Consider the following 22,768-nt stretch of genomic DNA (forward strand, 5'->3'; position numbering starts at 1 on the left):
GTGCTCTTAACTTACCCAGCAGTTCCTAAAAAAGTAGTATATTTCCTTAAAAGAACAGTATATTTAGCCACTTAATTTAGATAGAAAAAACCCACAGAATCTATGGAATGTGCTTATTAGAGCTTGCATAGGGCCAAACCAAAATACTTGTATGTAAAAGCATCAAATCAAAATCTTTGAATCATTTTTCAAAGTCGTGATATTAAAATTACTAATGAAAAAATTAACAGAAAAAAATTACTTGGAAGAAAAACCTGCAGAGGTCAGCGCACTGTAATGTAATTTAAACACATATAAAGTAAAGAGAAATTATTAGGCAAATATAAGCCCAGGAAATCCTAAATTACCTAGCACAACAAAAACAATAAGTTACCCCTTTTAATATTATACACATTAGTTATCTGGAATAAGACTTCATTCTAGTGCACAACCTATACTGCTGGAGACTCCTACCTGAAAGAGAGCATTTTTTCTTTCCTCCCCCCCCCCCCCCCACCACACACACTTTTTTTGGCAAATTACATTCAATTGGATTTTAACACCTCTCACACTGTAGTGTCATATCACATTCCAGAGTGATTTATGTTGTTGTAACCTGTGTAGCACAAAAGGCATTTCCAACACAGATTGCTTTCTGGCTTTATATTATTGTCAATCCCAGTTGAAAACAGCCAAACTGAACTGACTACAGGGAAGGCAGGGGATGGGTGGGGAGGAGATAGCTCACCTTCTGGAAGTGCAGGGTCACAGAATTTTGCCAAGTTCATCACATCTTGCCTATAATGTATATAGTAAATCACCAAAGAAAAAAAAGGTCTTGTATCACTAATAATAGTCTACAATGCCAATTACGAGCTGTGCTCATTTTCAGGGCTGGCTCACCAAGTCATTTCAGGCTGCTGAGATTGTGTGACTGCTTTTTTGTTGCATATTGCTGTTGTCTTGTTATAATTTTGTCTTCTGATATCGCATCATTGTATTAAATCACTTATATATGCAATGTATCTTGTAGTAATGGTTCTACACATGCAAAAAAACCCCAAACAAAACAGTATTTTTCCACACTATTAAGTACATCATAGTCCCAGAAGAGAATTTATACCTGTTTTAGGGCTCAGTTCTTTTTCACTGAAGTCAGTGGGAGTTTTGCCATTGATTTTAATGGACACAGGATTAGGAGAGGGATCCACAAAGGGACTTAGGCACTGCAATGCTGAGCATCATGGTGCCTAAATGTTAGGCACCTAGACAATCACAGGAATAACACTGTGTGATTGACAAAGCAGAGTTAGGTGCCTAGGCTCCTTATACAATGAATGGGAAGAGAGAGGCACCTACAAACATGACTCACAAAAGTCAGCACGGCAGGTGGAGAGTTGCCTTAGGTAGCTAACAGGAGATGCCAACAAGAGGGAGATGAGCTAAGCTCTACCCCCTTCTTGGAAATAGGTGCCTAAGTCTTCTTAGTACTCCACAAATGGGCGCCAGATGCCCGCAATCAGATGGCTTAGGCACCTCAGGTGTTTCTTGCAGCAATGAGTTAGGTATCTGCCTTGCTCCACAAAAAAGAGAAGCAGCAGGAGAAGGTGGTACTTGTAGGTAAATGCCTTAATCTAGCACTGTAAAGAAGCCAGCTCTTAGACTGAATGAGAAGAAAATTAAATTACAGATGCTCTTATTTTCAAGCATGGCTTTGACTGCCATCTTCAAGTGGATGGTTTACAAATCTGCTTCACTACTGAGGCATTTCCACCTTCATCCAATCTAGAATCTCAGCAGGTTTTTCTGACTTCTCGTTGCGGAGGTGCAGTCATCATCTCAAATTCAACATGAACATAACTGATCTCTTCAGCTTCCACTCTACACCCTTCCACCCTCTTCCCCATTTATCACAGTGAATGCCACCACCATCCTCTTGTTCACTCAGGACAGTAATTTGAGTATCAACTTTAAACCACCATGTTTAAAAGTTGTCACTTCTAACACAGCATCTCTAAGATCAGGCCTTTCCTCTCTGTCTACAAAACCAAAAAACTCTTGTGTAAGCCCTCATTATTTCATACCTTGACTGTTGTAACTTGCTCCTTTCTTGCCTATCACAATGGGCCCTCAACCTCAATTGGTACCTTTGGGTGCTTCCAAAATATAAATATTGCTCCAACTCTGAGAACTAAAACTTTAACACCGAGCTGATGCAACTCATCTGATGAGGCCCTATGGAATATATAAAGATGTTCAGCCTATCATCTGCTGGTATGTAATGTTTAAACAAAATGTATGAGAGACTATAGAACAAAAGAGCTAGAGATGGTGGGAGCTGAATAATGCACTGAGGAGTTTATGGCCTTTCCAGTGTTCTATGAGAGAACTTTCTATGAATTGACAATCTGAATTAAAATGCTTTAGAAATTACTAATTTTTAAAATTAAATGATTCAAATCCCCAAATGCTCTGGAAATTAACTTCACATAAAAAATATAAAATGTGAAAATGAGTCAACACTTGCATTATATAAAAAACAAATTTCTGAAAAGGAAAACAAAACCCCCAGAAACCTTAACTATAGTTAGGAAGCTCTCTCTGCTTTTACTGAGTCACAAAGCATCTATCACCCTCAATGTTCAATATCATCATAACAAACCCTCTTTTCCCCCACGCTATAAATTCTGGGACCGTAACAGGGGCAACTTGTACAAAAACTTGTTAATATTCATACCAGATTAGATTGGCAAGTATTATCATTTTTTGCAATATAGATAAAGACATGCTTGGCAATAAATATAGCATTCTTTGTAACCGTATTACCTTTTGAACATTACAAGGACCATCTAGTCATATAATATGCCTTGGAAAATTCTATTCATCCACGATTCTATTCATTCTATTGCCTGGAGACAGTAATTGTTGCTTACGACCATGATAATAAATGAAAAAATTAATTCTTTTACTTATCCATCAAAGGATAGATGACCAGATTTTGACCATGGGTTTGCGAATTTTAATAGTGATTTTGCAAGGCTCTCAAAAATGTATTGTTCTGATCAAAATATATTTTATTATGTTTTATTACAGATTGCTGGATAATTTTCTTATTTTACATGACTGGCAATCTGCCAGTGATCTGTTCCTCTCTGTGTTGCTACAGAAGTATTTCAGACTAGTTAATTAGCAGCGGATTATTAAATCACATCCAGTTGGAACAATTGTCACAGTGGAGCAAGCTTTAGCAATACTTAGCTAACACAGGAACAAAACAATTAAATAAAAAAGAAAAAGGCAACTCTTGAATATGGATTTTAACTTGACCTGATATTCTTTGATAATAAAAAATAAATACATTAAGGCTAAGACACTGTAATTGAACTAATCACTTAGCCCTTGTCTACATGAAAAGTTGCACGTTTAATTTAAATTGGTTTTTAAAACAATGTGTTTAAACCAGTAATAAAGAGGTGTGAACACTTGTTTTAAGAATGGCTTAATTTGGTTTAATTTAAGTCAGTCAGGAATCAAACTAAACTAAACTGTAATAACCCTGATTTAAACAGAAATTTATTGTCTACATAAACTTTTAACTAATTCAGTTTAAAAACCACACCTCAAGTAAAAACAGTGCATTATTTTTATGTAGCCAAACTCTGAGAATCAAAACCTGGGTGCCAGACAGTCTAAAGTAGGAAAAAGAATGATTTGGGTTTTATTTTATTGTTATATTTTCTGGAGGTATTTATTCTTTGAAGTGGGAGAGATAGCATATCAGATTATAAAATAATTTGTATTTTGGGTATTCATTTTCAGGGATATTGAACGCTTTATACGGTGAAAGAATGATTACCACCTCCTCCTGGAAATAGTATACAAGTCATTCCAGAATAGACAATGTTCATTAAGTATATCAGTTATATTTTCAGCAATTGGAGAAAAAAAAAAGCCAAAAAGACTAGCATCAAAAATGCCCCCTTCAAATTTTACTATTAGCTCCTGGGGTAAAATAGGGGGGGAACATGCTTAAGTATGAAAGACACTCAGATGAAGGAAACAACTAGGAACTTTTGTTTGAGCCAGTGGATCTATCACAAATGAAGCACTGTTTCATCTCTTAGAATGCACAAATTCTCGCCAAGAAGTCCACTGTTACCAGCAAACCCACAACTCAGAATTAGTAAAGCCATTAAGAACCCACATCTTTAATGATGATAGAAGTTCTTGCTGCAAATCAAAGCAAAGAAAAAGGGTAAAAATGACAAGTGATTTTTAAAATTTGTGTATAAAAGCACTCCAGCTTCTCTGATTTAGTACTGTCGTTTTGGATTTCCTAACATGGCACAATCCTCTCCTCCAATCCAAATGTCAATATTCCCCATCTGCTCTCCCCTTGTCCACAAATCACTGACTGATGTCAATGGGAGATCTGCACACAGAGGGACAGCAAAATACGGAGGTGGAGTACTACTGTGCAGAACATAGTTTGCACATAGTTTTGTGTAATGTCCGCTTTCATTCGATCAGGTCGTGAACAGAGTGACGAGATACATGTATTTCATAAATACAGAGTATGCTCACATTCCAGAAAGTCAGTGGTGAATTTTTTTTAAAGTGCTATGAAATATGTTATAATTGCCAATAACAAACAATTTTTCCTGAAGTTGGGTTTCCATTCGAGAAGAAACAGTTTGCGATATTGAAGTACTGAATACTGACATGCACATAAGTGACAAAGCAGTCTCTAATGATTCAGAAAGCTAAGTGCTGGTAAGAGATATACTCTTATCATGAAGACAGAGCAACAGCAGCTGTCTCCAGAATTGCAATTGACACAACTGCATGGATCACCTAGCTGGTGCCAGGCCAGCATTATCCCTATCAACAAAGATGAGTAATATTGAGCACTTTAGATAGACAATCTCCTGTGCCCTTTGTTCTAGAATCTCAGACCTAATCTTTTTTGGGAGGGATGGGGCGGGGGGGAGGGCATAGTGAGGGAAAAGGGAAAGTATGCATTGTTATGCACAGATTAGACCACTATATATTCTGGCAAAGGAGAGGTCTTCCATTTAAATTGCTCTAGTCAGACAATTTATAATAAAGGTTACACTACTGAGGTTGAAATCCTGGTCCCATTGAAGTCTACGGGAGTTTGCCACTGACTTCAATGGAGCCAGAATTTCACCCTAGATGAGGAGCAGAGGATCAAAATCTTAAAGAACCATAACCTTGCATCTTCTCACTCACCAGAGTGAGAACTTTCCTTGCATCTTCAGCATAGAAAAGCGTTGAAACTGATGACTGTCATTGCACTGCCTATAAATATTAGTATATGTTGCCAGGGAAAATGCTTATATTCTGTTCCTTATTTTGCATAGTGACAGCAAGTGGCATGACATCAATCCTAAATTAAACTGTTCATAGTTTAAAAGACAGAATCCAATATGGACAGAATAGGCATAGTGCAGACAAACCATCTGCTAGAGCTAGGAAACAAAGAGAAAAGGAAAATCTGAGCACATATAGTGTACTGACATTTCATTTTTTATGGAATTTGTATATATTTATCAGAAGAGATCCTCATCTGTACACAAAATATAAGCAGGTTTTAGAAATACAGACATCAAAGAGGATGCTTTTTATGTGCCATGAAGCAATAAATATCCTGGCTGACACTCAGATTATTCACAGAAAATGATGCTCAAGTGTGCCTTTATTAGGTAGTCCATTGCACGTTATCTCACAAATCATCGGATACTACGGAAGGCATGCCTTTGTCTGAAACATCACCACACTGAATGGAAAATGACCTTGATGTCCTTCAGATATGAAAACACAGTACTAAAGACTCATTGTAATTGATTGTATGCATCTGAAATCTGTCACAGTATGTAGAATATTAAATAGAGACAAAGTTAATATATTCCTTGCAGGCATTAGAATGTCTCTCTATAAATTCTATTATCTATAGCAAAACACTCTTCCATCCAATTGTTATTTGATATACTGTATGAAAGTTATGATAATCAATACATTGTGAAGCACTTGAAGCTATGGAACTATTCTATTTTTTGCTGCAATGTAAAACCCTACCCCGCCCCCCAACTTACCCTACTAGCGTAGTTGAAATTTGAGCAATAATAGGCAATTTCTTGGTTATTACCAGACAGATGATAAATTAAAGTAGCTAGATTTGCCTTAGGCCCTAAACATGCATTAGAAAACTAGTTTTCAGAGTAGTTTCATAGAAAATATTTTGTTGCTTTAGAAGAAAATTAAATCCTCTTTAATGGTGTGAATATTTCATTCTATGAAATAGTTTGCATTTTGTTTTTTCCTTCATTCTATAAACTGCTAAAAAGGCACATAGAAAAGATTTGTACAAATATAGAGAAAAAGAAAACTGACTCGAAGCTTATTTACACAGAGGTGTCTTTCCATGGCTCTGGCAGTCTGTAAATTACATTTACTTACCAGAGCACTGTAAGGAGCCTACATGTAAATGAGAACCATGACCAATATGTCTCCCCTAGAAACTATTTTAATATCAACCCATCACAAAATACCTAGGCACATGCACACAAAAACAATACAAAATGTTGGATTAACCAGTCCATGGAGTGGATTTGGGAGCATTTGGTGGTCACTAGTTCTCTTCAAGGCTGTCAGCTAAGGACAAGGTTTTAGCCAGTCAAAATGTGGGACTTAGGAAAGCAAGCTTAGAAACTTTTCTTTGTGGTAACCAATTACAACTGGTAAATTACATACGAATAAAACATTCAGAGCTGTGCTATTATAGGCTGATGCTCTGTTTGCTAATGAGTGGTTTTTAAATTACCAATTGGTAAGTGACTGTGGGATGTCATAGCTCTGCTATCCCACGGAAACAACAAGATTAGTGCAATATGTGGTGGACAATTTTTAATTATATCTACTTGTAGTTTTGTAGATAAGTAGTGCTGCTGAAGGAGACCCGATTGTATGTGAGTAAAAACATATGACAGGCCTTAGCAAAGTTTCAGGCAGTTCCTAATTAGAAATACATGTTTTAGCACAAGTCACAAAAACACAGATGCAGCAAAACAAACACAGTGGGATACAGAATGCTAGGCTAAGGTGAAAGGAACATATGAATATGACAAGAAATCTAGTAGGAAAAAAGCAGTGAAGTGCTTCCCTTTTTTCTTTTATAAACTACATAGAACATTTTACAGCAACGAAAAAGATCACACAAATCAATGCAATGAAGACGTGCATATCTACCTGCAACTTCTCTGTAAAGAGAAGCTTAAGGACAGAGTCACATATCCTTCATATTTCCTCTCCAAACCTTTTATAGAACCCTACTACACTCATTAATTGGCCAAGAATAGCTTGTTTGCTGTGATGTAGGTAGGGTTGCCAACTTCCTAATAGCACAAAACTGAACACCCCTACCCCACCACCCTCTGCCCCACCCCTTCCCCTGAGGCCCTCCCCCTGCCCGCCCCTTCTCCAAGGCCCCGCCCCCACTCCCTCCATCCCCCCTCCCTCCGTCGCTCACTCTCCCCCACCCTCACTCACTTTCACTGGGCTGGGGCAGCGGGTTGGGGTGAGGGCTCCAGCTGGGGTTAGGGGCTCTGGGCTGGGGCAGGCGGTTGGGGTGTGTGTGGGGGTGCGGGCTCCAGGAAAAGTCTCAGGGCTGGGGCAAGGGGTTTGGCTGTGGGAGGGGGTGTGGAGTCCAAGCTACACTTACTGCAGCTCCCAGGAAGCGGCCACCAGGTCCCTGTGGCCCCGTAGCCGCATGGGCATCCAGGGAGGCTCTGCACATGCCCTCGCACCCGCAGGCACCACCCCTGCAGCTCCCATTGGTTGTGGTTCCTGGCCAATGGGAGCTGCGGAGCTGGCAATGGGCAAGGGCAACCCATGGAGCCTCCCTGGCTGCCCATGGGCCTAGGGGCCACAGGGACCTGGAGGCCGCTTCCGGGAGCCCTGCGGAGCTAGGGCAGGCAGGGAGCATACCTTAGCCCCAGGCCTCTGCTGCACCGCCAACCGGACCTCCCAGGGTCCCTTTTTGACCAGGTGTTCTGGTCGAAAACTGGACACCTGGCAACTCTAGATGTAGGTGGGTTTTGTTTTGTTCGTAAAACAATAGAAACCTACTTGTGTACCTAGAGTACAAATCTAATCATAACTAGACATTTACAATCCTGCCATCCTTCCCTCAGACTAAATCCCAATTGATTTGCTATGGACATCCTGCCATAGTAATATTCTACATTTGTAGCCAACGTGGCCATCCTTGGAAAATTTCCCATTGAGATTGTAGGACTGGCTCCTAAAGTTTGCTTTGATAGGATGTCTATTGCAGCTGAATAACTTGTTCTACTAGAGACTATGAAACTTCAGAGTATCCAGTCCATATTGTGCTAAGATCACAAGCCATACAGCTGAGGGTGGTTGGGAAAGCAACCTTTCTGCCACCCCTAATCCCAGGGCTATCCAAGGGCTAATTTGGCTTCTAGCACAAGTCATTAAAGCAGCCTTGAGGCTGCTCTAAATTGTGTCTGGCTGCACCAACACCCCTCCCCCCACCCCCACGCCCAGGAGCTGTTCTAGCAGCCAGAGTCCCCTAGAGTAGTGCTGCAATCATGCCCTGACAAACTCCCTATACCAGAAGAATCCTCTGGAAGGTGGCTAAGAACAAGGGAACAGTATCTGGTCCAATGAGTTAAAATTTAGGTTTATGCACTATGCTCATTTTATTGTTTGTATTTCTGGTCAAAGGACAAAATGAGAGAGATCCCCTCCTTCCCTCCAAACTGCCAGGCATTTGGTTCAAACACAGGGAAGACCATAAGTGAGAACCGGGGCGAAATGGAAGGTGACCCACAGCCTAACTCCTACATAATCCTTAATTGGGGATTCAGAACCTGAGGGGGGAATCCCAAATACCCTCCCTTTATGCGAGGATGAGGGGGAAGATAGGGATAACAATCTGCATGAGATTTAAGCTTTCTGCTGCCCCAAAATCAAAACTCATGCCAGTAGCCTAATGTGTCTTGTGCTTGACTTTACCCCAATAGCGTGCCCCACTACCCACGGACTGTGACAATTTATTATGGTTTATTTTTTAATTCCAGCATTGTTAACCTACCCCCAACTAACAAGACACTCTCCAGGCTTCTGTGAGGAACATAACAACCCACTAGACATCAGTCACTCAAGTCGAGAAGGAAAATCCTTTCCTAGCCCCCAAAAGGCAATCGGGCTAGGCTCACAGCACACCTGGTGTACGTCCACACTGTGATAAATGACCCGTGGCTGAACTAGGTTAGTTGACTCGGGCTAGCAGGACTACAAAATTGCAGTGTAGATATTCAGACTCAGACTGGAGTATGAGTTCTGGGATCCCAGAAATGGGGAGGGTCCCAGAGCCCGGGCTCCAGCCCAACCTGGAACATCTACACTGCAGTTTTATAGCCCCTCAGCCTAAGCCGCACGAGACCGAGTCAGCTGACATGGGCCAGCCACAGGTATTTTACTGCAGTGTAGACATCTCTCTGGAGAGCTGGCCAGGCAACTACAAAAACAAAGAAAGTTAAGAGTGGTGGGAGCACTCTGTGGAAGCTGACCCCTTGACCAGGCACTTTTTATCCCTCAGAAGGGGAGCCACAGGAACCAATTGACTGGTTACAGTCACAGCCTAGAGGTGATGCCTAGCCACTCCCATTAGCCCTGTACATGCTTTCCACATACACCTGGGAAAGTGGGAAGTGTGGGGCAAGCAGACACTCAGGGTTCTAATTCCCTAGCAATTCAACCAACCTCCTCTCCCCCGACATCTTCCTCTCAGCTGGGTGTGGTGGAGGGGGGAAAGGCATTATGCAGAAGCTGCAATATTTTACACCAGTATCACCTGCTACAGGGAATTTCAGCAGAATTATCTCACCTACAGGCCAAATATATACACAATAAGTTATAGGAAGAGGTGATTGCAGCATAAAGAGCTCCTGAGACATTCGGATTTCTTTCTTTGGGAGAGGATTAACGGGTCAGGTATAGAAGCAGGAAGGTGGCATTAAGATAAATAGGAAATGGGCAGGCATGCTGGGCCAGATGGTCTTTTTCCTTTCTTAAGATTTCTTATATTCTGAATTTTATTAGCATTCAGCAAGGATTGTTCACGAGTAACCCCTTGCTTGCAAATGCTCCAATAAAGTATGCAGCATGGATGTTGCAGTTTTCCATTTCAGAAAAACAGAACAGCACATTTGTTAAAAACAAATCCCATTGAAAAGAGGGTCACTGTTTGGAAGCAAACCAAACTGTTTGTAGAAGGGATCAGAGAAAAGCTATACCAACCAGTGAGCCATTTGCCTGTATTAACATACTGGTGCAAAGTCATCCTCATTCTAACTCCTCTGAAGTCAAGAGTTAGGGATGAATTTAGACCCTAAATACAGATAACTGCAACACTGTGAGCTATCTATCCACTGCTTTATACACAATAGTTGATTAGTAATGTTATAATTCTCTAAAGTCTATGAAATTAAACAAAACACCAAAACATTAAGAAACTGTACAGATTAAAACATTATTGAAAAATGTTGGAGGGTGGCTTTCTGAAGGGTGATTTTTGAACTTCAAAAGCAGGAAACATCTCACTTTTACAGATACCAAACTTACCAGCTTCACTAAGTTATAGGACGTCAACATATGCTGCAATCATTCTGTATTAGATTGATCTAAATCATGCATTGACAGGTTTTGGAGCATCCATCAGTCTTGCAAACTAGAGGTGAGATATTAAAAATGAGAGTAATGGGCACAAATAATTAATTGTTCAAAAATACAGAGCTGATGTCCGCATGATCTCTAAGGCTGACAAGAACTGAGACAGGAGAAATTCTGTTAATTGTGCATTGTAACCACAAGTGAATGAGTCCAAAGCAGCACATACCGAAGTCAAGCAGATAACCATTCGGGTGATCAAATACCATTAGTGATCTTTCTAAAACAATTATTGAAGCATGTGTACTCTCTCATGCTACCATTTGCAGGACTATGAGTGCAGGAAGAAGGATGATGCTATCAATATCTTTCAACCCTCTGACAAGAAAGAGTCTCAAATTTCAGTCCAGAGAAACACCAAGGACTTCTCAGTTCCAAAGGAGAGGTAAAGTATGTGTGTTCACTATAACAATAGTGTGAGAGTATTGTTTTAGTTTATTTTTGGTGTTTTTTAAATACAAAGTTAGTGGGAAACTCTTACTGGAGTTCTGAGGAAGCAACAGCTGGGGACAGTTGCCAAAAGAATCAAAGTAAACACAATTAATACCCCCAAAAAATGTGCTGTGATTTGAAGCTGTTAACATTGCACACCACACACCCGATCCAAACCCATAAAGGAAAGAAATGAAAATGTATGCCACCTAACAGTACATACCTTCTTCTCCGCTACCCACAAACACACTCTTTACCATTACTACAACTACCATACACCACAGGCTATGTATTGCAATGTTCTGCCTTTCCCTTTACACACATACCCCCATATAAAACTCTCTTCTCCCAACAGTATTAGTTGTGGATGTTTGGGGTAGTACAGTGTTAGGCTGGAAAAGTGTGGTTTGGTAAAGGAGTAATGGAAAGCTGGCATCCCTAGGGAAGACAGGGGAGAGAGTTACAGATGAAGTGTATTGTCTGTGGTGTAGGCTACTTGGTTGGTAATTAAAGTCAGTGGAAGTTTTACCTAAATTAGAACTGGGCTCCAAATCTGGTAAGAAATTCTCAGCACTAGAATCCTTGCAAAGTTACAGTAGAACCTCAGAGTAATGGACACCTTGGGAATGAAGGTTGTCCACAACTCTGAAATGGTCCGTAACTCTGAACAAGATGTTACGGATTTCAGCCATGGTGGAGGGGTGGGGGGTTAGACTCCGGGTGGGAGGGGGGTTGGAGCTTCTGACCCAAGGGGCTGCCAGGGCTCCCGACATGGGGCTCAGGGCTTCTGCCCCCTGGGAGCACCAGGGCTCAGGGCTTTAGGCTGGGGGGAAACGCTGGGGCTTGGGGCTTCAGCCCCCAGCTCGATTCCAGGTTTCAGCCTCATGGGGGCCCTGGCCCAGGCTCAGGGCTTCCGCTACAGGTGGAGCACTGGGGCTGAAATTGGTGCTCCCTACTTAGCTAAAGCCCTGATAACCCCCGCGGGGCTGAAGCTGGGAATGGAGCTGTGAGGCTGAAGCCTCAAGCCCCAGCTCTTCCCCCGGTCTAAAGCCCTGAGCCCTGGTGTTCCTGAGGGTCAGAAATTCTCAGCCCCACATCCCACCCAGAACCATGACACTCCCTCCATGCAGCTGCAGCCCCAACCCCCCCCCCCCCCCGCTCCATGGCTGAAGCCGTGAGCCCCAGGGCTAAAGCCCTGAGGCAGTACAGTATTTGCTGGTTTGTTTTTTGTTTGTTTGGTCTCCTCTACTGCCTGATTGATGACTTCCGGGGTGTCCATTTGTCCGGTAAGTCCGTAACTCTAATGTTCGCATCTTTGAGGTTCTACTTTAGTAATTACACTAGACATGAGAGAACCTGAAAAAGTTTGGGGTGAGGGTAGGAGGGGAAAAGAAGTTACAGAACACATTTACCAAAGTGAAATATTTTTCCTTCTATTCCATACTGGAAAAAACTATTTATCACTCTAAAAGGATTTTAATTATGAACCTATAACCTTCTAACATTTCTAAATTATTAATTTTAGGTTCTCACCTCTCTAACTTACACACCATTAACAACTTGGAATGACTATTAAGGGAAATTATTCAATAGTTTTCCAATTCCATCTCCCCCTCCACACCAGAGCAATAAAACCAAGATAAGTTAAAAAACCCCAACAACTTTCCCTTCTGTCTATGGGCCTCATCCAACTCCCGCATCTTCACGGAGAGCTGTCAGAAATTAGAATACCATCTGAACCAGAAATTGGTACTTTAAGAATACCAGAAAAGTTGTCAAATTAAATATTGATACCTGTAAAGAGTACATATTTTAAATGGTTAAGGCGCTTCAGCCTGCAGTACAAATCCTGAATTACCCAAGTCAATGAAATTCAGGAGGTGGACAGGAAAACAAGGCTAGAAATAAGCAACAGCTATATGAAAAACTAAGGATACCCAATGAAAAAGACTTTTACCTTTTTAATTAATTTAGCTATAGAATAATTTGACCCAAGCCAACTGAGAAACTGGTTACCCATGGTTTAAAACCAGTATAACTCACCAATAGCACTTGGTCCAATACAAGATATTACTTCTCCCACCTTGTCTCTCTGTACAGTACACACATATAGACGCGTTATGTAAATATATTACACACAAAAAACTATGTTAAAGAATATGAAAGGTGCAAAGTCAAGCACTTTAAAATTTGGAAATGTCAGAATAAAGGCTGCCTGCCTTTCCAATCTTAATTTCGCCCCTTTGGGTGTATGCATTATGAGACCCTCTTTAATTATATGATTTGCCACAGGACCCCTGCCTCATTCTCTGCACACCAAATGGATAGCTATTTGTGATGGTTGCCACTTTTAGGGCGTCACCTACTGGTCAGGGGGTTAGGCCCTTTGAAATGCAGGATGGGGAGGGATTGTAAGGGGAGCCCAGGGTTTCCTGCTCCACCAGGCTCTGGGGCCTTAAGGCTGCTATCCCAGGGCCACTTCCTGTACCCCTCTATTGTCCAAAGTTCGCAATCTGTGGGAAGAACGTGTGAACTGCTTGGCGCCTCCTCGTGGCTAGCATAGTGTGTCAGCTCTCTCTCTCTCAGGGGGGGCAGCAGCTGCCCCCTCCTGTGACTTGGCCATCTGGCCAGGTCACTTCCAAATCTCTCCTCCCCTTCTGGGATAATCCATAAAGAAAACAAGGGGAATTAATACAAACAAACGGAGTTAGTATGAGAAGGCGGAAATGCCTCCTTCTCAGGGTATATCAGAAGCAGGTCAGTCAGTCCTTGGGGAAGGACCTTCAGACAGTTGTTGTTGGGAGAGATCCTACTTTTCCTCAGCCTTTTCCTCAGGAGCTGCGAGTTATAGGTCTGCTCTCTACCCTAGTCTACCCGCAAGTGAGATGTTCTGCTTCCTTTTAACTCCTCCTCCAGTCTGTGCAGCTCTTGCAGGGATGGAGTTGGCTGATCCCAGAGCCGCTCCTTAACCCCTTGCTGCCCACTATGGAATCTGTATACTTCATCACACTGTTCAAAGTTGTTTCCTCCACATTCTTCACTATGGCCCTAGGCCTTATTTACTGCACACTATTCAAACTCTGTTCTGAATACAGAATTATTTATTTCCTCGTGGGTTTTTCAGTGGCACTCATCCTTATAGTACTTGGGTTCTTCACAGACAGTTATTAATGTATTTATGCAACAGTCCTATGAGATGAAGGGATTGCTATTATCCCCATTTTACAGATGGGGAGCTGAGGCACAGAGAAGTTAAAGACAAAGATGTCCACTGAATTTGGATTCCAGTTTGAGCTAACTGGAACCTGATTTTTTCAGGGTACTTAGCATTATACAGAATTGTGTCTGTTCAAAGCACAGCTCCCATTGACTTCAGTTGCAGCTGTGAGCACTCAGCGCTTCTGCAAATCAGACCCCAGGGTCTCAGGTCAGGCACCCAGAAAGTGAAGAACATATACATAGCAACCACCTGTGAACAGTTTGTTTTAAGTGACTTGCCTCGTACCATTCAGGAACTCTGCAACTGAGACAGGGATAGAATCCAGGGTAGCTTTCAATTGTCTTAACTAGGAGACCCTTTTTTCTCTTCTCCCTGCCTCATTCAAGACACATCTTCCAATCTCTGCAACAAATGAGGCAGGTTCCCTACAGACAATAGTCTTGTTTACTATGCAATCCTGATTCCACCCTGAGAGCAGGTTCATCTTGTGCACTGAAGGAGGCAGGAAAATAGTATGTGATCATGTAATTTAAAACTGTATCATAATGCATATGCACAAGGGGTGAATTAAGGTTGCAATGCACAGACAATCTTAATACTCACACTTCATAACTTTTGAGTGTTTGACTGTGTATCCTTAATAATGTTCTTTTAACAGTTTTTGTTGGTGGTTAATTCATAGGTTTAAAAACAAAACAAACAAAAACTTTATGGAAAAAATAGCAATCCCCTTACGTGGCATCACACTGACACCCACATGGTCATTAGCATGGTTGGAACCTTTAGATCTCTAACACAGACCTCTGTCACAGTAATTGATAGCAATAGTATGTTTTCATCCTTTATGTGGACCAGCTCTAGAAGGGGATGAGGCACAGTTTGCCAGTGGGTTTCACAGATATTTGCTGAAATCTTGGTCCCATTCTGGGCTCTGGAACGGAGCATACTCTAGTGGACATGCTCTAGTGAGCACAAACTCTTCTTGTGTATCCTGATCTCAACCCTTTCTGTCTCATAGCTTCTAACCTGTCCCTCTTCCTCAATGCTGATTATTTGTCCCATTCTCCTTGCTTATCCAGTCCTAGTCTGCGTTCCTCAGGCTTCTCATCCCAGTCCCCAACTCCAGGCTTCGCTGTCCAAATCCTAATCTCCCTGCTGACTTCGAGCCTCTCAGAGTCCTTACTTGGAACCAGGTTCTCCTCTTCCAGCACCTTGTCCAATGTCTCTTTCTGCCCAGTGGCTCCCAGCTCCAGTCACAGCCCAGTAATTCCTAGCCCCGGTCTCCTTGTTAAATCAGTCCACATCTCCTCATCTGATCTGTTTGCCACCCTACCCAGCCAACTGGCTCCCCGCCTCCCCCCACTCCTCCAATTTCCCTCATTAACTCCCATTGCCAGTCTCCTCACACACAGTTCCAACTCCTGCTGTCCTTGTCCAACTAGTCACAACCCACCCGCTCCCACAGCTTTCGGTCTCCTTACCCAGATAATCCCAGTCTCATCAGAATCCCTGTCCCAATCTATTACGTTCTCTCCCCTGGTCCAGCTTTTGTCCACTCCTCATTCAAATCAGATGAATTCCTTCTCCATCCTGTCAACAGGGGGTCACAGAGCACAGAATGGATAGGCTCCCTGCTCTCAGTTCCAGTGCCCAGTCCTAACTTGGTCCAGAGTGGCTGGGAACAGCCATTACAGGAAAAGTATTTCTGATCCCCCATAGCCCAGGGCTGGAGCACACTCAGTTGTCTGTGGCGATGGCACATGGACAGTCCTGTCACATACAGGAGCTGTGAGGATATGGAACATGCTCACTCACTCTCAGGAATAGTATAAGCACAGTCTGGTCAGCACTAGGATCTGCAAGAGGCTTGAGCATGCTAAGTGTGGATGGAATCTTCAGAGATGTTAGCTGCTAAAACCAAAGAAATCTCTGTGCATGTGTGAACTGCAATTTTTTGAAGGTTTATAATTTGGACAATTTTTAGCCAATTTTTCACAGAAGTGGCAAAATACACATCCCTGACAAAGAGGCCACTCCCTGCCAAATTTCAACTCCCTGAACCAAAGCATGGAGGCACCAGAACATTTTAAATAAAAGATCAAGATTTTATTTTATTTTTTTACTATAGACAAATGAAGTTTTCCCATAGTTATGTTCTCAGAAATGGCCAAACTACTGAAAACTGACTTATAACAGGAAGCGTCACAAAACCTTAAAAAGTGATTTTACCAATCCCACCTATATCATACACCACAGACAATAGATATATACACGCATGTGTGTGTACTGTATATTTATATAGATTTTTATCCATTGTAAACCAGGATTTTTCTATCTAATGATTTGGGTCAAATTGTTCCATACTTCAATTGATTAGTACTTTTCATTTTTTGTACTAAAGAGTTTCCCATGTGGCTTTACTGAAGGTCACAGAGAAAGAACTGCATGCTGCTTTATTTAAAAGAAAAGGAGTTCTTTGAAGAACAAGTTAAGAAGTCAATATCCTGTGTAGCAGCGGTTCTCGACTGGTGGTCTGCAGCCCCCAGGGGGTCCACGAATCCCTTCAGGGGGGCCGTGGAGTCCTGCCGCTGAAACCCGATGCCCCAAGCAGGGCGTGGGTGAAGCCAGGAGCGGTGCAGGGCTGAAACCCCAAGCTGTTTCTCCCCCATCCCCCCGCTAAAACCAGGAATGGTGCAGGACTGAAACCCCGAACTCCCCTCCCCCCACCCTCTTTGAAGCCAGGCACGAGGGCTGAAACCCTGACGTAGGCTGAAACCTTAAGCCCCCGGGCAGTGCTGAGGGGGCACAAGCATGTTGCCCCCACAAATGGCAGTGCCTTACCCAGAGTGGGACAGTCCTGGGTTTTGATTACATTTCTCCTAACTTTTCTCCTAAATTTTAAAGTTTTGACAACCATAATCTCTCACATACAACCTCCTGCTACGGGAGGTTCACTGTAAAGCCCTAGCTTGAGCTGTTATATTAAGCTGCTTGAGTCTGACTGCTGACATTCAAAAATATGCTGAGTAATGAGACACATTCAAGCAGGTCAGCATATAATTTTTGCACAACTTGTGTTTTTTCACACACGCAAACACTAATGGTATTGAGAACCTTTATTCATGTGGACTGTGTTTTCATACACTTTTTCTAACTGCAGTAAGTTATAGATATAAATATTAAAATTATATATGCAGCTATTTCAAAGCTTTTATGGGAAAGTGATTTAATTGATTTTACTACCTAAAACTGTAATAAGTACAGTTGATAAAAGTCACTATAGCCATATTTTAGAGGCAAACTTTAGCTGCATCAGTACTGTGAACAATCAACTGAAAACTACAAATATAATTTCTCAACTTCTCTCAAGTTCTGTCTATAATTTCCTGTAACTCTGTGTATATAGGAAAGAAAATATGAATAAATTTAAATGGTATGTTATACTTGTGCAATTGTATTAATATATTAATCATTTTTGCATAATGTCTCAAGCAAATTTAATAGGTCACTTATCCATGGTGATATGCAATAGCAACTTTATGTCTGCGATCACACCAGCCTTAATTAACCCACCACTAATGTAGTGAAATATAGGTTTTTGAATGGCATTAATTAAAAAGGAGTCTGCTGTATGTAAAATTTCTTCATCATACGTCATCAATATAGATATCAATGCTGAGGTAAGAATGTCAGCTTCTGACCAGACATAATTTGGGTTTTTTAAACAAAAGAATCATTTAATATGTAATGGAGAGAGTCTCTGTGAAATTCCTTTCAGGGAGGGATATTCAAGACTATGTTTGAAATCAACATTACAATACACAGTTTCTTATAAAGATGGATTTCACCCGGGGTTCTGGAACAATTTTTATAGTGGGGGTGCTGAGAGTCATTGAATCCACTGTAAACCCTGTATATAATGGAAACCACTTCAAGCAAGGGCAGCACCCCTAGTTCCAGCACCTATGATTTCACAGAATCTCAGTGGGAAAATGCACTTTTCAGCAGTCACCAATGTAGTCAAAAATGGAGATAACAGAACATTTGAGCAGTCCAGTGCAGCCAACAGCAGCAGTGATTGTGTTAACACCACAATTTCACGTGCTCTATTACGATTCTAGTCAAAGGAGACAAATTTTGCTCTGAAATACATCCTGTGTAACCCCATTGAATCCAGTTCAATTGTATGGGATGCGCGCTATTGCAAAATTTGTCCCAGGTGTTTAGACTATCTCAGCATTTATATCTGTGCATCTACATTGTTCTGAGCTCTTTGATCTCCAAAGATTCACAGTGTACTCTTCCTAGCATACCACTGCTTGTGAGCTCTTTGAAACTATTATTCAGCACTGTATGTATAAATTTTGCCTTTGAAAAACCTAAAGATTCCTGGGATTGATCTTATGGGGGGGCGGGGGGATGCCAAAACCCCTTGAATACATACACAGTAAACTATTCAAATATGAATAATTCAAAAGGTGGAAAAAAACTTGTTTCTTGAACTAGTTCATGAAAAGATGTGGATGCAGTCATTTAAGTATATGCTGTCTCTTCTTATACTTCGTTTAAATGTGAAAACTATGACATTCATTCTTTGTCCTCTTTTTATTCTTATTCCATTCATCTATGTTTGTTGTAAAACATTTTTTATTGATGCACACATTGAAAGATCCCAAAGCACAACTGATACCCAAAATACTTCATCAAAATTTTCAAGGATTGACTGAGGCACCTGGCAAAGGTATAGAACAGTGACCTAAGGCAAAACAAGAGAAGCCTCTAAAAGTCACTATTCTTATTTGCAGGAATCAAAATTCTGAATGAATCTAAAATGTGTCATTTTTTGACAAATATCCACAACTAATTTCATATGTAAAACAAAAACAATGGTCCCTTTTAAAAACAAAACCAGTTTATTATGCATAGCAACACCAATATTTTAATTACCAACTTATAACTTGTTATTTGCACAAGGGTGATTTGAATGAGATTAATTTAGTAGTAAATGACGCAAACTTACTTTATTTATTAACAACTCAACATTACAATAACTTTTATTAAAGACATTCAACAACCTGTATAACTTCATAAATCAGTACAGTAAAATATGTAATGATTCAATTTTAAAATATTTGTAATGTTTTCTTTAACATGAGAATATTGTAGAAGCATTAATAATTCATACAAATAGCGAGCGCTATTCCATTACCATTTGCTGCCAGTGTTATTTAAAAAAATTATACAGCATACAAAGTATACAAATATGCTCACATCTGAAAAGAAATTTACTAAAATGTAAATTTGCAGTATTTTTTTTGCAAACAAGACATATTTACATTCATGGTAGATGGCCCTTTGAACGTGGGCTTAATTAAAAAAGGATGTGCTGAGGCAGTAACTTAGATGGTAAGTAACAACAAATAGTAGGAATCTCTTTGGTAAGTACCATATTTACTAGTGTCCATTTTTAGACTCTTTATAGTCTTCTTTAAAATCTTGACATATGTAAGTATAGCTTACTTATTGTTTCCACACACTTCACAGATACAGTCCTATATTTTAAACTCATTGTTATAATGAAATGCAGGACCAAGAAAGAGCCTTTGATTGAATAGGTTTAACAATGAAAGAGTTGCATTTAACAAATATTTTGCTTAAATTCCTGAACTGGATTAAAACTCTCAGTGAGTTATATGTATAACTGATACACATTGGATATATATAAGAAATTTAATTTTCTTCATTAAATAAGCTTGTATTAATGTTAGTTTCTGTTGCCTAATTTAATATTCAGAAATAGCTAAATGATTTGATACCCTACAAAAAGTATATCTAGCATTATTTGGTAGTGATAATTTCTACATTTTAATTACTAAACATTAAGTGAAATTCAGCTATGACCACTATTATTTTTAGTCTAATTAAATAAATGGCACTAGGTCCCCAAAATGCACACAATACCAACGTAAGACAACTGCTACCTATTTTTTTACTAATACACTGCTTATGAAGCATACATAGATCAAGCTGACAACTAAATTAATAGAAAATTAGCTACAGAATATTTATTATACGCCATTAGTGGTAAATAGCACTTAGCACAGAAAAGGGTAACTCCCCCCCCCCCCACACGCCTACTAGCAGATCAGTTTCAGTGCCATTATTGTCAAGCACATTAAATTTTCAGGATGCATGGTGTGGTTTCTAAGTTTTCTTTAACCCCTTGAACTGTGTTTTTAGAATTAGGCATTTTGTATTTAAAAAGCCAGAGCTGAAACATTAATAAAAATATTCTGCAAACATCTACAAACCAAACATTTTTATTCTTCTGTTGTGACTCTTAATATTAGCAAAACTGGTCAAAATAAAACGACAACATTCACTGGAGATCTGTTAACATTACAAGGCAACAATTTGCATGGGTGGCTCATTCGCCCCCTCCCCCCCAACAGAATGAGAAATGATCAAACTGAAGAAATTGTGTAAGAAAACAGACGAAAACCAATTTTACATCCAAGACATCTTAATCTCTAGTTTGCCTATTCCAGTTCTTAGGGGAAAGGTAAAAACTAGAAACCATGTATTGTATATTTTAACCATGAAAACCAGCAGATTTCATAACTCATTACAAGATGATGTCAGAGGTTCATGATAAATGGCTTAGAGGAGGTTAAACAAAGCAATGTAGCTCTTGAAGGTGATAATGTGGAACAAAAGTCATGTTTCTGAGACCTCTTGCTTTTCAGCAAAGGAAAATGAATACAGGATTCTTCTGGGAAATGCTAACAAAGGAAAATATAGAAGAAATTTAAAAGAGCCAATCCAGCTATTAAATTCTCAGAAGGCAACAAAGTAGCACCTTCAATGAACACTCACAGGCATTCCTAATATTTTTATTTAACAAAAAGACAGTTTTACAGTAGGAGATACTGCTTACATGCCCCTTTTTCTGATCTATTCATTGTGCATCCAACTGCTCCTAGCGTACATAATATTCACACTTTCTTTCATTGCTATTAGCGGGGAAATATCACAGGTAGCAAAACTGATGCAAATCCCAGGCTCACAACAAGCAATCGCACACATGTAGTTCAATAACCTTTAAGGAAAGACCAGCCGTGCCTAACAATAGAAAACAGCCCGGAACGTCAAATAGCCCTGACAAGCCGGAATCGCTGAGTAGAGGCAAAGGGATGCTAATGAGCGAGAGAGGCAAGGTCAGGATGCGAGGAAGCATAGTACAGTGCTACAGCTTTCCGGGGGGGAGGGACGGGGACCTAACTGCAGCCATTTACACTGAAACAACATTTGTTAGGGAAGCAGGGGCGTCCTACCTCTTTCCCTCCGCCGTTTGGTGAGCAGCGATGGGGTGCGCAGTGGTTTCCTTTGGCGACGGATGCAGCAGCAGCAGCCGCCCAGCCTCCCTCTTAAGCAGCCTCCATTGCTCTCCCCGCGGCTGCCACACCATGGCAATGCAAGCTCAGTCGCTCCGGTGATCACATGCTCCCTGCAACCCACCAGCCCCACGCTGGGTAGCAAGAGAAGGCACGCTCCCGCTGCCTTGCCAAATGGGAGAGTTTGGGTAAAAGTTGGATCCTGCCGAATTCTATTGCCTTAATAGAGAACGGCTCCTACTGGGGGAAAAAAAGGTAAAAACTGGATTCTACCTGGATCCCGATGATATTTGTACCCAAGCCCCCAAATTCCATTGCTTAAACAGGTTTCAGAGTAGCAGCCGTGTTAGTCTGTATTCGCAAAAAGAAAAGGAGGACTTGTGGCACCTTAGAGACTAACCAATTTATTTGAGCATAAGCTTTCGTGAGCTACAGCTCACTTCATCGGATGCATCCGATGAAGTGAGCTGTAGCTCACGAAAGCTTATGCTCAAATAAATTGGTTAGTTTCTAAGGTGCCATTAGTACTCCTTTTCGTATTGCTTAAACAGAAATGTCTAGCTCAGGGGTGCTCAAACTAGGGGTCAGGACCCCTCGGGGGTCATGAGGTTATTATATGGGGATCACGAGCTGTCAGCCTCCACCCCAAACCATGCTTCACTCCAGCATTTATAATAGTGTTAAATATTTTTAAAAGGATTTTAAATCATGGGGGGGGGGGGGGGGGGCTTGGTGGGTGAAAGGGGTCACCAGTACAAAAGTTTGAGAACCCCCGGTCTAGCTGTTCCTACTGCACAAACAAACCAACCCTGAACACTGATTGGTTCTGGTGCACTAGCACAAAAACCCAGTTCTGGCCTGCTTAAGTAGACAACAAGTTTAGTTGCTTCTACTCCAGCAATGGAGCACAGATACCGAAGCATCACAATTCAACTGAACAGAAAGCCTGGCCCGTCACCCCAAA

At 41.0% G+C, this 22,768-nt stretch overlaps 1 protein-coding gene across 2 annotated transcripts in view; it reads right to left on the bottom strand.

The window, feature by feature from the left end:
* The window catches only part of CRACD (capping protein inhibiting regulator of actin dynamics), a 218,668-nt gene extending 196,746 nt beyond the window's left edge, over positions 1-21,922 (bottom strand). For both annotated transcript variants that reach the window (XM_037897713.2, XM_037897712.2), the window contains exon 1: positions 21,745-21,922. The gene's annotated coding sequence lies outside the window, so the exon portion shown is untranslated. The remainder of the gene's footprint in view (positions 1-21,744) is intronic.
* Positions 21,923-22,768: the final 846 nt, after the last annotated feature.

This window comes from Chelonia mydas, chromosome 4, assembly GCF_015237465.2.
Source record: "Chelonia mydas isolate rCheMyd1 chromosome 4, rCheMyd1.pri.v2, whole genome shotgun sequence".
Taxonomy (NCBI): domain Eukaryota; kingdom Metazoa; phylum Chordata; order Testudines; family Cheloniidae; genus Chelonia; species Chelonia mydas.